Source organism: Pogoniulus pusillus, chromosome 9 (genome assembly GCF_015220805.1).
Source record: "Pogoniulus pusillus isolate bPogPus1 chromosome 9, bPogPus1.pri, whole genome shotgun sequence".
Lineage (NCBI taxonomy): Eukaryota > Metazoa > Chordata > Aves > Piciformes > Lybiidae > Pogoniulus > Pogoniulus pusillus.
In genome coordinates this window covers 38,017,591-38,031,695 of record NC_087272.1, presented here as the reverse complement: position 1 = coordinate 38,031,695, position 14,105 = coordinate 38,017,591, and the positions used below count along the sequence as shown (strand labels likewise).

The 14,105-nt window shown below is 50.0% G+C and overlaps 1 protein-coding gene across 8 annotated transcripts in view; it reads left to right on the top strand.

Annotated features, from left to right (window-relative positions):
* The first annotated feature begins 5,489 nt into the window (after window positions 1-5,489).
* Window positions 5,490-14,105, top strand: part of FRYL (FRY like transcription coactivator) — a 245,094-nt gene continuing 236,478 nt past the window's right edge. For 7 of the 8 annotated variants that reach the window (XM_064149248.1, XM_064149243.1, XM_064149246.1 and 4 more), the window contains exon 1: window positions 5,492-5,664. The gene's annotated coding sequence lies outside the window, so the exon portion shown is untranslated. Of the gene's footprint in view, window positions 5,665-14,105 lie in introns of all 8 variants that reach the window. The other variant, XM_064149252.1, reaches the window with a different exon arrangement.

Here is a 14,105-nt window from a genome sequence, read left to right as displayed (position 1 = left end):
TGCTCCTTGTGGGGAACGCGGCGAAGAGGCCGTGCGAGCGGGTCTCGGAGTAGGGCGGGAGGCGCTGAGGAGCTTGGGGCGGTGGGGAAGGGCCGTGTGGTAATTTGCCTTCCTCAGCGGTGAGGGCGGGCGAAGGACCTCGAGGCAGCAGCTGAGGAGGAGAACATTAATTTCCATCGACAGCGTTTCCTTCCTGTGCTTTATCTTGTTTCCTGCTGGCTTACAGAACGGCACCCTGTAGGATCTGGAGGAGCAGGCACTGCCGCAGGAGCGGTGAATGCCTCTGAGGGCAATCCGTACGTGGGTTTCTCTTCGGTACCTCTTGGCTTCGTAGCTGGCTTGTTTCTGATACGTGGCAGCGAAAAGCTTTTAGCTCCTTATACTTCGCTTGAACGATAGGCTTGTTACCAGTAAAGAACGAAGAGTTGGGGGTCTGCAGCCTGGAGAAGGCTTCGAGGGGACCTTGGAGTGTCCTTCCAGTGCCTGAAGGGGGCTACAGGAGGGCTGGGGAGGGACTATTGACAAGGTCTTGTCGTGACAGGATGAGGAGGAATGGGTTTGAACTGGCAGAGGGGAGATTGAAACTGGATGTTAAGAAGCTCTTTGCAGTGAGGGTGGTGAGACTCTGGCAGAGGTTGCCCAGGGAGGTTGTGGAGCACAGAATCAAAGATGGCATTGGGTGATTCTGTGCTCCACAGCCTCCCTGGAGGTGTTCAAGGCCAGGTTGGATGAGGCCCTGACTGACCTGTTCTAGTGGGAGGTGTCCCTGCCTGTGGCTGGAGGTTGGAACTGGCTGAGCTTTGAGCTCCCTTCCAACCTAAGCCATTTAATTCTATGATCAGAGGCTGGGGGCTCCTCCTATGTGGGGACAGGCTGTGAGAATTGGAGCTGTTCAGCCTGGAGAAGGCTCTGGGGAGACCTTGGAGTGGCCTTTCAGTACTTGAAAGGGGCCCAGGAGCAGGCTGCTAAGGGACTTCTTAGAAGGGTTTGTAGCGATAGGATGAGAGGGAATGGATTGAAGCTTGGAGAGGGCAGATTTAGGCTGGAGATTAGAAAGGGATTCTTTATAGTTACAGTGGTGAGACACTGGAACAGCTTGTCCAGGGAGGCTGCAGATGCCCCCTCCCTGGAGGTGTTCAAGGCCAGGTTGAACGATGTCTTGAGCACCCTGGCCTAATGGCATGTGTCTCTGCTCATGGCAGTGGTGCTGGAACTGGATGATCTTTAAGGTCCTTTCCAAACCATTCTCTGAAATGTGTGTACAGAACTTACTTAAAGGTGAAGGATGCCTCTTACCTAAGAGTTTGAATTGTGACCAAACAACAAACTGGTGGCCAACCAAACTTGGCATCTGAACGGGAAAGTGGCCAAGGTTTGTAGGTTAGGATTGTATTGAAGTGAGAGATGAGAAGTTTGTGTGCTTGCCTCTAGCTAATGCTGTTGAAATTGCAGCACTGGAGGAAGGTAGCAGCTTATCAGAAATGGGGAAATGTTTCTGATAGCGTAGTGTGTGCTGCAGCGTTTGCTTGTAAACGTTCAGAGCTTGAATTTGCCGTATCCTGACCTGTCTCTGCTTGCCTGGAATGCACCACTCCCTTTAAGCCTTTCCTGGAGCAAACCATTGTCTCTTCGCCCTGGAATTCCAGGGTAAGAGGCTTAAATTGCTACTGTCTGATGGCTGTACTAAAAAGCCGATGCCTGAAGATAGGAGAAGGAAGGGTTTGGAGATTGAAGTTGTAGGGAACATGGATGTGGACTGTCTGAAATTAGTAGGGAATACAACTATAAAGTGAACGCTAGGCATGAAAAGGCTCTAGGAAAAGTGGACTGAGGAGTGTGTGTGGAACTGTTTTAATGATGTTCCCAATGTCGGTTTGATGTTTCAGCAGCAGTTTGCTAATTGCTGTTTTGTGTTTCAGATCTACAAAACAGATTATTGGTCAAGAGGGATAGTATCAAGTCAGGAGTCAAAACCATCTTTTTTCAGTGATTACAATTTGGTTCTCTATGACTCCAAAGGTCTTATGACTTGGTATCATTCAGGAATGATGAATGTATTTAAGACTGAAAATACTGAATCCTGTAACTTGATAGTTACTAACCTTTAGAAATTTGAGATTTATTTTGTAGGAGATGTCTTAAAGAAGGAAAAAAAACTTCACTTTAAAACATAAGGTTCTTTTAAAAGGAAATGATTATTTAAGTAACAAGGACTTGGGAGGTTTTGCAATACTTCCAAAACAAAGTAATTGGTGAATATTCAGAACTCTTGGAGCTGGAGCTCAAGAATTAACAGAGTGAGTTATGTGTAGACTGTCAGGTGGTTTAAGTGCTGATCTTCCTGAGAAATTCCCTTCCATCTTCTTGTCAACAGTTAGTGACAGGACTTATACAGATCCACTGCAAAACAAAGAGGTTGCTTAACAAATAACTTCAGTTTTACCACATTGCATAAGACCCAACTGAAGCAAGTAGAGGAGTGAAGGAGTTAGAGTGTGTGTTGGTGAGGAAAGCTGCCAAAACAAGTAGTGTAAGTTCACATGCTCAAGTATGTAGCTGAAATGGTGATTTTTTTTGGCTGCCTGTTTTTCGTTGTTGCTGTTTTTTTAGGGGGCACACTGGATAATAAAGTAAAACACAACAGCTGAGAGCTTCTGATCCTTTAGTGGCTGCCAGGAGTTAACAGGACGTTATTTGGAAAAATCACTCTCTCCCTAGTGAAGGAATAACAGCTTCACACTGAAAAAACAAGGAGCATTGTTGTAATTACCACAAGTGGTGGCAAACAAAGAATCGGTTATTTGCCTAAAGCATTGTGGCACATCAGCAAGAAACCAGAGTGGGTGTCTTTGTGGAGCTGATACTCAAAGCCTCAATTAATAAGGACTAACTGATAATAATTGCTATTAATAATAACTAGTGTTGTAATGTACTTTGAAAAGTACTTTACATATTACCTAATCCTTAGGGCTATTTTGTAAAGCAAACAGGCAAGAGGAAAACCTGAAAGTGGTTTAGAATCATAGAATCAACCAGGTTGGAAGAGACTTCCAAGATCATCCAGTCCAACCTATCCCCCAGCCCTATCCAGTCAACCAGACCATGGCACTAAGTGCCTCATCCAGGCTTTGCTTCAACACCTCCAGGGATGGCAACTCCACCACCTCCCTGGGCAGCCCATTCCAATGCCAGTCACTCTCTCTGCCAACAACTTCCTCCTCACATCCAGCCTAGACCTGCCCTGGCACAACTTGAGACTGTGTCCCCTTCTTCTCTTGCTGCGTGCCTGGCAGTAGAGCCCAACCCCACCTGGCTACAGCCTCCCTTCAGGTAGTTGCAGACAGCAATGAGCTCTGCCCTGAGCCTCCTCTGCTGCAGGCTGCACAACCCCAGCTCCCTCAGCCTCTCCTCACAGGGCTGTGCTCCAGGCCCCTCCCCAGCCTTGCTTCCCTTCTCTTGACACCTTCCAGCCCAACATCTCTTGAATGGAGGAGCCCAGAAGTGGACACAGCACTCAAAGTGTGTTTTGATTATGCATCCTGTGAAGTTCAGATGCTCAGAGTTAAACAGCAGTGGTCTTTCATTGGTGGGGAGGTTTAGATACTCTAGTTTTGGGTGCACAGATGTACATGCAGTTATTGGGGAGACCAGGCTGAGGTCCTAATTCAGGGTAACTTTAAAATCAGAAACAACTTGTGACATAGTAATTGTCTGAAGTTATGCATAACACTAGCACCAATGAATGTTGCTTTTAGGTGTGCTATTGCCCCATGTTTTGGTTGTGATAATTATCATAATAGAATTAAAATATTCCTCCACTCATAAACTGCAAGAAAGTTAACCTGAACAACTATTCTCAGCTACCAGGATACTTTTTCTCCCCTCCCTTGTCCTGCTTTATTCTTTCTACTGGTTTCTGCAAGTTGGTGTATGTTATCTGTCCCAAGGGTGTGCTGTCCATGGACATAAATAGTTGAGCACGAAGAGATCTTTTAAACCGGAATGGTACAAAGCATTCAGTAGAACTTGCAGCTTCTCTCAGCAGAGACTGCCAGCTGTTGTGCAGGCACATCTGTTCCTAAAAAGCATAATTTTTAATCAGTTCTGGTTTTGTTGGACAGGATTGTATTAGACAGTGGGAAACCTGAGACTTCAGGACTCTTTATAGCATTGTTTTGCAGATCTGGTGGTGTTTTGTCATGCTTGACATGTATTTCTTCCTCTCCTTCCCCCACCCCGGGTTTTATTTTCCTTTTCCAGCCTGTAGGTTCTGAAGCAGTTCAGCAGAAAATATCAACCCCCTTTAAACGTGACTGTTGATACTCTTTCTGTTTTTATTACAATCAGCTCGCAAATCTTGGCAGTGTTTAGAAAGGCACTGTTACACCCCAGCCACCAGACCTGTTCTTGTAATGAAATCCTGATCAGTCCCAGTATCAGATGGATTTTCTGAGGGTGTTGTGTGAATTATCTCACCACCTTGCCTCTCCGTTTGTGTCTCCTGCACGGCGATACTCCTCGCAGACTGGCGCCTGTGGGAAGTACGTGCAGTCAAAGCCAAGTTCCAATGGCGAGAGCAGCCCGAGCGCTTTACCTGCCGTGCAGGAGCGCTGGAAGCCTCCCCCACTGCTCCTGCCCTGCCCCGCAGGCATCGTCGGAGCCAGGCAGCTTCTGCGGGGGAAGCTCGGCCGTTCGCGTTGGTCGAACAAGGCGGCTAACTTCTGGCAAAAAGGCGGTATTCGTGAAGCTGGCCGAGACACAAGTATTTGCCCTTAGTCCTTTGAGGGAAGGGCGTATTTTCCTCTCTTCCTACGGGCGAAAAGGGGGGCTGCGAGGAGCGTCCGCTCGTCACGGCCCCTAATGAGGGACCCCGGCAGGGCCTCATTCCTTCATCAGCGAAGAAGCTTCTCTGATGTGTCGCAGCGTGCCCGGAAGGCCGCTTTATTCCCGGCTGCCCTGGCGATGCCCACCTTCTTCACCGTTCTAGCCACTAGCGATCGGTCCTGCTCTCATCAGTGGTGCGAAGGCTTCCTTGGGCTGCAGGCGGCTCTGCCCGGCGTCTGAGGCCGCGCTCCCGCCAAGTGAGCCCCCTGCCACTCCGCGGTACCTCCCGGCCCTTCCCGGGCGAGAGTTTGTCTGCGGTGCCTCAGCCGCCAGGGGAAGTTCGGGGGGTAGCGAAGCGCCTCAGCGCGCTCCCACGGACGGGCTGGCCCGGGGGTAGAACTGGCTGCCGGCTCGGCCTATCAGAGCCTCAGGAAGCTGTCTGGTAGCGCCAATCGGAGACTCGCCCTACTCCTCGGGGTCTTGCGATTGGTTGAGGCGCCGTGGGGGCGGAGCAGGGAGGGAGGCTGTGGCGTGCGAGAGCCAACGGGGAGGGGGCGTGGGGCGGGCCCCGCGTGAATGCTGTCCGTCCGCACCAATGAGCGCCGGTTCCTGGTGGAGCGGCCGCGCCAATGGCGAGGCGCGGAGGGCGGGAGGGACGAGCCTGACCGCCGAGTTACCGAAGGGGAGAGGCGGCGTCGGGATAAAGCCGGCGGGGGATGCTGGCGGCGCGACTCGCTCACCGGTTCCCGTCAGAGTCGCTCGGGAGGCCTGAACCGCAGCCGCGCTGAGGGAGCGGCGCCTGGGCGGTGGCAAGAGGCAGCACTTCCACCGGCGCGATAGGTGAGGCGGTGGCGGAGCTGGGACCTGATCGTGGCGGAGTGGGAGGAAGGGACCGCCCGTTCCAAGGGGAACGGAGTGCGCGGAGTGGGAGGAGGCGAGGCTGAGTTGCGCCGCGCGCGGCCTCCGCCGTTGGCCTGGCCCCCGGCCCGTTCCGCTTTGTTTACGGAGGGCAGGGTAGCGTGCCGCCGGGCGGCCCTGCTCGCCGCCGCGGGGGTGGGCGGGCACGGGGCAGTAGGCGGGCAACGGGTCCGTAGCGCTCGTGTGCGCTCGGTGCCTTCTGACCGTTCCCCACCGGGCCGGGGTCCTGCCCTTCTACTCTGAGGAGATTGAGCTTTCTCCGGTCCCTTCCGCGGCCCGCGCCCGGTCTCCTTCTGCCCCCCCTCTTTCGCTCCTTTTTCTGCGATCCCGGCCTCGCTCGCTCATCGCGGGGGGTACGTGCCCTGCCTTCTTCTCCCGACGCGGTCGGCGGTCCCCCGAAACCCCTAGGGGTGGGCGCGGCGCTCGCACTCCCCGCCGCGGGCCGAGCGGAAAGCAAGCAGCCGCTGGGCTCCTCCCGTCCCACGCCCGCACCCGTCCGACTGGCTCTGGTCGTTCCCCGCGGCAGCGGGGCCGGATGAGCCGCCGGCCTACGGCCGAGGCAGCCACGGCCGCGGGGGATGGCGGAGTGGAGCGTGCGCTAGTTCGCCCGGGAATGGCGGGACGGAGCGGGGAGGGTGGCACGGAGCCGGGCTTTGTTCCCGGCCCCGCCCCGCCGCCGGCGGGGGGTGCCCGGGGGCTGCGCGGGCGCGGCGGACCTCCGGCGGGGATACGCGCGTCCCGACTGCGGCTAGAAAGGGCGCTGCGAGCGGGCAGCGGCGCTCCCGGTGCTGCTCCCGCCCTCCGCACTCCCGGGCAGGCTGACTCGGCTTTGGACGAAACTTAGTGTACAGTCGTGAGCGTCAGAGGAGGACACGTGTGTGAGCGCTTCGCTGAAGCAGCAGCTTCAAGGTGCTGCTGGGGACCAAGTTTCCTCCGAGCTGAACCTTAGGATTCGTTTTAACGCTCTCGCATGGGCTGTGTTAACAGCCTGGCTAAGAAGTATTTCAGGGGCTTGATTATTTCCCCTTCTCTGCTTTTTAATATATATACACTTGCATTTGTCTATATGTTCTTATATATGTACATTATTTGGCTGCTCAATGAATTCTGCTTAACCAGAGTTCACTGGGCTGGTCTCAGGACATCTCCAGGTAAGACATCCCAAGGTGCCGAATGGAAAACACAAACCCCAAAGAACAAAGCAAAACCCCACCCGAAAATCTTTTAGTGGTCACTCATACAGAGTGAGTTGCAAAAGCAGTTTGGTACTGCAGTTATAAGGATTAGTAAGATAGTCTGGAGGGGGGAAGTATCAGGAGTGTGAGCTGGGACTTCCTTCAGTTACAAATCTGAAATGTGCCTTAGGAAAGAGGTTATTAAAGCAAAGAGCAAGTTCTCTACTCTTCGGTGCACTGCTTATCTTCCATGTAGTGAGAAAGATGTAGGTAGTAGGTCACCTTCATGTAAACTCAAGCCAGAAGGGGCAAGGTCTTTGTAAGCTGAAGTAGTAGGTGAGGAGCTGCTCTCCCAGGCAGGAGCAAGCAATGTGGAGCATACAGAGCACTGTGCTAAAGAAGGTCGTTTGCTGATTGTGGTTTGAGCAAAGAGTGGAATTAACTGTAGCTATCTCAGGTGTATTTCCTTAAGGTGTCCTTTCCTCGGCAGGCTGTTTCAGTCGCTTCCCTTTTGTGCTGTCGCTGTCATGCTGAGGATGTGCTTCAGAATCTCTGTGGCACATTGTTGAACAAGTGCTGGGAACCCACACAGCGATTCTTATCTTGTGACACTGTCGCAGGAAGGAAACAGACCCCTAAGTAAAAACTGTGTTGCACTTTTAGTAAGTCTACTACTTGGAGAGTAGAGTGATGCTCTCTCTCAAAAGCTTCCTGTATCTGTGGTTTGCTGAGGCCCTTTAGTGGGCCTTGATGGTGGTTGTTGACAGCAGGTGAGTGACTTCCCTGAGCAAATTGCTGCTGTGAATGGCTCCTTATTTATATTCCAAAATGGAATTTGGTTCAAGCCTGCATTGACTTCTCTAGAAGTGGTTTCCTTGGAGCAGAGCAGCGGTATGTCACTTTGGGATGTCGCAGGGACTGTTGCTGAGCTTTGTTTCAAAAGAAAAGCTGTTTTAATCCTTCTGAAGGGTTAGTCGAGGTAACATTGAACTGCTCTCTGCGTTTGGCCTGGGCAAAGCAGAGCGCTGTGCTAGCTGGCTCTGATGTAATAGCCTAGTGCCTTAGAGGAGGGAAGTTCGTTGTAGGGCTGCAAGGCACAAAGTAGAACTATTTTGTTTTCCTTGTTACTGTGTCTGTGCTTTCCAGGGTCATCCTGCTACTCTTCAGCAGCTCAAGAGTGGTCCTTAATGTGTGTGTTCACTTGTGTTTTCCACTGTTCATGTTTCTGATTTTGGGGAGGTAATGTTAACTGCCATGCTGAAAGTTTTTGCTGATACAATTGAGAACATGCTCTCTGTATTTACTTTTTCTCTAAGAACTTAAGAAGATTATAATTACCACCCTTCCCCCCCCCCCCCCCCCCAAAGTGGCTATGCATCAAGGGAAAAAACAATGTGGGACATGATGGTGTGATGGTTTGGGTGTTACCTACCCACCCCCTGCCCGCCTCTTCCCTTCAGAAAATCACCCAGACTAGACTCAGCTGTCTGGGAGTTAAGGAATGAAGCTGTATTTACAGCTTAGCACAAGTGCCAGGGGAAGCATAGGCTGGATGTTAGGAGGAAGTTCTTCACAGAGAGAGTGATTGGCATTGGAATGGGCTGCCCAGGGAGGTGGTGGAGTCACCATCCCTGGAGGTGTTCAAGAGAAGACTGGCTGAGGCACTTAGTGCCATGGTCTGGTTCATTGTCTAGGGCTGGGTGCTAGGTTGGACTGGATGATCTTGGAGGTCTCTTCCAACCTGCTTGATTCTATGGCTTAGGGATGACCTTATTGTTGTCTACCTGAAGGGAGGCTGTAGCCAGATGGGGTTGGGCTCTTCTGCCAGGCATCCAGCAAGAGAAGAAGGGCACGCAGTCTCAAGTTGTGCCAGGGGGAAGTTGTCAGAGAGAGTGATTGGCATTGGAATGGGCTGCCCAGGGAGATGGTGGAGTGTCCGTGGCTGAAGGTGCTGAAGCCAAGCCTGGCTGGGGCACTTAGTGCCATGGTCTGGTTGCTTGGCCAGGGCTGGATGCTAGGTTGGACTGGATGATCTTGGAGCTCTCTTCCAACTTGGCTGATTCTGTATACAGAAATATACAAGTTAAAAAGTAATACATAAACACAACACCCTGCCCAGAAACCAGAGTCCCCAGGAGGGGCTCCCAACCAGCCTTCCACCTTCTTTCCACCGCTCTGCCTTATCCCAGACTTTGCCTTATGTGCAGGGTGAGTCTGGACTGGATGATCCTGGAGATCTCTTCCAACCTGGTTGATTCTATGATTGGCCAGGGGAGCTAGAAAGCAGAAGGATTAGTTACACAGAAAGCAGGCCAGGGAGAAAAGCACAGGCACCAGCTGCAAAAGAGACCCACTGTGTTACTGGTGTTTATGTTCTTGGTTTTATACATCTCAGCAAGCCTGTGAGTGCAGGAGACATCACCATTGTTTCCTTTTCACAGCCTATCATCTAATTCCTCTCACTAAAATATTCCAGCCAGCCTCAAACTAGCACAGATGTGTTCTGCATCAGGGGCTGCCTATTTTAGGTCTCATTTTGTATTTCAGGGGTTTTTGTCTTGATCAACTTGTCCAGTGCTGGCTACTTAGTTATTGCACAGAGGTTTAAATGCCACTTTTTTTTGGCCTGAGTTCCTTAAGAAGCATGTAGGCAGACTTGACTCTTCAGTGGACTCTCATAACATAGAACATGGGTATAAAATATGCTCCTCCAGGTTTAGGGAGCCATGATCTCTGAACCATTCTTGTCTATATTTAAGCTTTAGCTGAACAGAAATCAGAGGCGTCATGTGCGAATGATAATGCCAGAGGAAGGTGCTAAGTGCATGCGTTAGATATGTGAGTTGCTGTGAGAAAAATGATGATAACATTCAGTCTTTGTGACCCCATAACTGTAGTTTTGACCCACATTACCTTGCCAGTAGGAAAAGCAGTGTGGCTGATCCATCAGTGGGAGGGTAGCTGGCTGAGCACGCAGCCTAGCTGTGGTGTGCTGCTCTCTACCCCTGCAGCATGCTTGCACCCGACCAGCTTTGAACTGGTATGACACTTGTATCTGTAATAATCCTCCCAGGAATCACTACAAGCTTGAGAAGAACTGTTGTGATTCAGCATTATTCTTGTCTGGTCTCATTCCAGATCCCAGTGAACCTCCAGTAATAGATGATGGCCAAACTGTTTTAGCTGGGGTTGCTTCTGATGTTGAGGTGCTGGAATGTGCCCAGAGAAGGGCAACAAAGCTGGCGAGGGGCCTGGAACACAAACTCTATGAGGAGAAGCTGAGGGAGCTGGGGTTGTTTATTCTGGAGAAGAGGAGGCTCAGGGGTGACCTCATTGCTTGTCTGCAACTACCTGAAGGGAGGCTGTAGCCAGATGGAGTTGGCCTCTTCTCCCAGGCAACCAGCAACAGAACAAGGGGACAGTCTCAAGTTGTGCCAGGGCAGGTCTAGGCTGGATGTTAGGAGGAAGTTCCTGGCAGAGAGAGTGATTGGCATTGGAATGGGCTGCCCAGGGAGGTGGTGGAGTCACCCTCCCTGGAGATGTTGAAGCCAAGCCTGGATGAGGCACTTAGTGCCATGGTCTGGTTAATTGGACAAGGCTGGGTGCGAGATTGGACTGGATGATGTTGAAGGTCTCTTCCAACCTGGTTGATTCTATGGTTAAAAGAGCAGTTGTTCTTTCTAGTAGTGGTCAGCTCATCTTCAGTGCTTGACAGTCAATACTCTTAAGTAGCTGTATACTGCCTCTTCCTACACTTGTGTTGTCCTTCCTTCCCTCCCCCAAATCTGCTATAATCCCTAATTCCTTGTGACATAAACACCTCCCAGGAAGAATGACAGAGTACAGTCTCAGCGTGTGTGTGTCCAATGCTGTCACTGAAAGATATTGTGAAGGAATAATCCCCTCAAGCTAGTTGAACAATAGTAGCTGCTCCTAATGTGGCTTCAGTTTTCAGGGATTTTTATGTTTATCCTTATTTTGTCATAGTCTAATGAGAAGAGACTGAGGGATTTGGAGCTCTTCAGTCTGGAGAGGAGGTGAGGTGACCCTATTGTGACCTTTCAAAATCTTAAGGGGACCTACAGGAAAGCTGGGGAGGGACCTTTTAGACTCTCAGGGAGTGATAAGACTGGGGGGAATGGAACAAAGCCAGAAATTGGTATATTGAGCCTGGATGTTAGGAAGGAGTTGTTCAGCATGAGGGTGATGAGAGCCTGGGAGGGGTTGCCCAGGGAGGGTGGAAGCCTTGTCTCTGGAGGTGTTTAAGACCAGGCTGGATGAGGGTCGAGACAGCCTGATCTAGTGTGAGGTGTCCCTGGGCATGGCAGGGAAGTTGGAACTGGCTGATCCTTGTGGTCCATTCCAACCCTGACTAATTCTATGATTTATGTCTACGTGAGAAAATGGAAGAGGAACAAGTATAAAAAAAGAATAATGTCTGAAGTTGAGTTTGAGGCTCTCTGAAACGTTGAAATATTTGATCTGATAGGGTGGCCTAGTGCCCAGAAGCTGTTCCTGTAAGCTTTGGAGTTCTTTATGTGGGTGTTCTTGCCTTTGTCAATAGGAGCAATGAGAATTGTGTTTTGCAGTTAGTGATGGTAGACAAAGCTGCCCTGTGTGGAGTCCGCACAGGTGCCTGCCCTGGAGTAGTTCTGCCATTGCAGCCTCTGCTTGGGTGGGTGAGCTCTGAAAGTGTAAGCAAACTGTTTCAGAGCTGGGGCTGGCTTAACCTAAAATAGCTGCATTTTCAGCAGTCTCTGCAGCAGGAGACTTGGGGCTATTGACATGCACACTTTAGTGGTCACTCTGGAGTTAGTGTGGTGACCTATTTTCTTCTTTCTCCATGTTTTCCAGAAAATGGGAGAAGATTCCCTTCTAACTTGGACCTTTTTCTCACTACTTTTTTTTTTAAGCTGGGTTTTTAATTGGCACTACACAAAATGATGATATTAGTAACATGAGCCTAATTTGTTTTGTCATCTGAATTAGAAGACTACAAATCCTCTAATTCTGAAGTGATTTTCAGGTTTCCTTCATTCAGAGGCAGTTGCCAATATTCATCTTAAATAGCAGTTCTTGCTTTAGAATGTTTATTTCACTTCAGTATACTTCTAAGGCACTGGAAAAGGCTTCTTTCTTCTCTGGAGTCATTCAAAACCTGCCTGGACATCATCCTGTGCAGCCTGCTTTAGGTGAATTTGCTCTGGCACTAGGGTGGGATTAAATGATCTCCAGAGGTCCCTCCCAACCCCAATCATTCTGTGATTCTGTAATTTTGCTGAACCAGTCCCTCTTAAGTGAGATGCTTCCTGTTCACTGATCATCTTAAAGTCCCACTGTTGCCTCCTTTCACATATCACATAGTCTCTTCAGCATGCATTGCCCAGACTCGTATGAGGTGTTCCAGAGAAGGTTCCAGGGGGACTTTATAGAGCTCTTTTGGTGTTCTGGTGGAAATAGCTTGGCAGTAAATCTTGGGATCCTGTTTTCTTTCTTCAGCCCTCTTGAGGTTTCTCTGTTTTGTCTTCATAAGCTGCAGTGTAGAATAACAAATACTACTCTAGCATTTTGGTTTAAATGGGAAGAGAAACCCATAGGTGGAATACAGCACTGATCAATGCTACTGTTGCCAGCAGTCATTATGCCTACCGTAATTCAGGTCATGGTGGGAGTGATGTTGGTCATATTCTTGCAGGAAATATTGAAGGAGGTGAAAGATACCTTTAGCAATGTCTGAATAAGTGAGAAGGGCAGAAAGGAAAACTGCCTACCACTTCAAGAAGCAAGACTGTGCTGAGAAGATCACAGAATCAACCAGGTTGGGAGAGTCCTCCAAGATCATTCAGACTAACCTATCACCCAGCCTTATGCAATCAACCAGACCATGGCACTAAGTGCCCCAGCCAGGCTTTGCTTCAACACCTCCAGCCATGGCCACTCCACCACCTCCCTGGCAGCCCATTCCAATGCCAATCACTCTCTCTGACAACAACTTCCTTCTAACATCCAGCCTAGACCTGCCCTGGCACAACTCGAGACTGTGTCCCCTGCTGGGTGCCTGGCAGCAGAGCCCAACCCCACCTGGCTACAGCCTCCCTGCAGGGAGCTGCAGACAGCAATGAGCTCTGCCCTGAGCCTCCTCTGCTGCAGGCTGCACACCTCCAGCTCCCTCAGCCTCTCCTCACAGGGCTCTGCTCCAGGCCTCTCACCAGCTTTGTCTCCCTAAATGATCTTGTGAGATTAGCCATGTAAGACCTGCTCTGCAATATTCAACCCTGTTTGTTGAGCCTCTCACAGAGGCCTTGCTGCTGTTGATCTTCCACTGTTTGTTTTTTGAAGTAGTCTCAAAGATGACACTTGTGTGGGGTTTGCCAGCCCTGTGCAGTTGAGTTTATTTGTTGGGAGTAACTGAATGTAATGTTGGATGTGCTTATAAAATGGAATGGGCTGCCCGGGGAGGTGGTGGAGTCGCTGTCCCTGGAGCTGTTCAAGGCAGGATTGGACGTGGCACTTGGTGCCATGATCTGGCCTTGAGCTCTGTGGTAAAGGGTTGGACTTGATAATCTGTGAGGTCTCTTCCAACCTTGGTGATACTGTGATAAAATAAGAGCTGAGAAGAGTGATGGAAACTACAAGTAGAGATTGTGGTCCAAAAGACAAGGTTCTAGGAATTCAGCATGTTAAAAGAGAATGCAAGAAGTGCAATTGATTTGAAAAGGTCGAATTGATTCTATGCAATAGATGTTAAAAGGTGAAATTGTTTCTGTGCAATAGGTGCTAAGAATGTTCTGATGAAACCAGACCTTGGAAGTTCACATTTGAAGCTCATATTGCGAAGATTGACTCCAACCTTCTATGATTCTATGATTTACTTCTGCAATGACAGCAAAATGAAGAAGCATCTTTTGTAGATGCAGTGCCCTAAAGGGGACTTGGGAGTTAAGAGTAGGCTTAGACAAAGACAGATTCTCTGTGAAGAAGCTAGCATCAAAGATAGGTTAAAGTGTTCCTAGGCCACTTTTGTCTGTCTTCCATGTGCCCTATCAACACCACTTCTGTTCTTGTGCTAGAACAGAAAGAACTGTTAGGGGTTGCATCTGTGGCAGCTGAACACTTTGTCACTGACAGAGTTTCCATGATCTTCAACTGAACCACTCTGCCAGTAATGGTGATCAGGTTAAAAAAAGG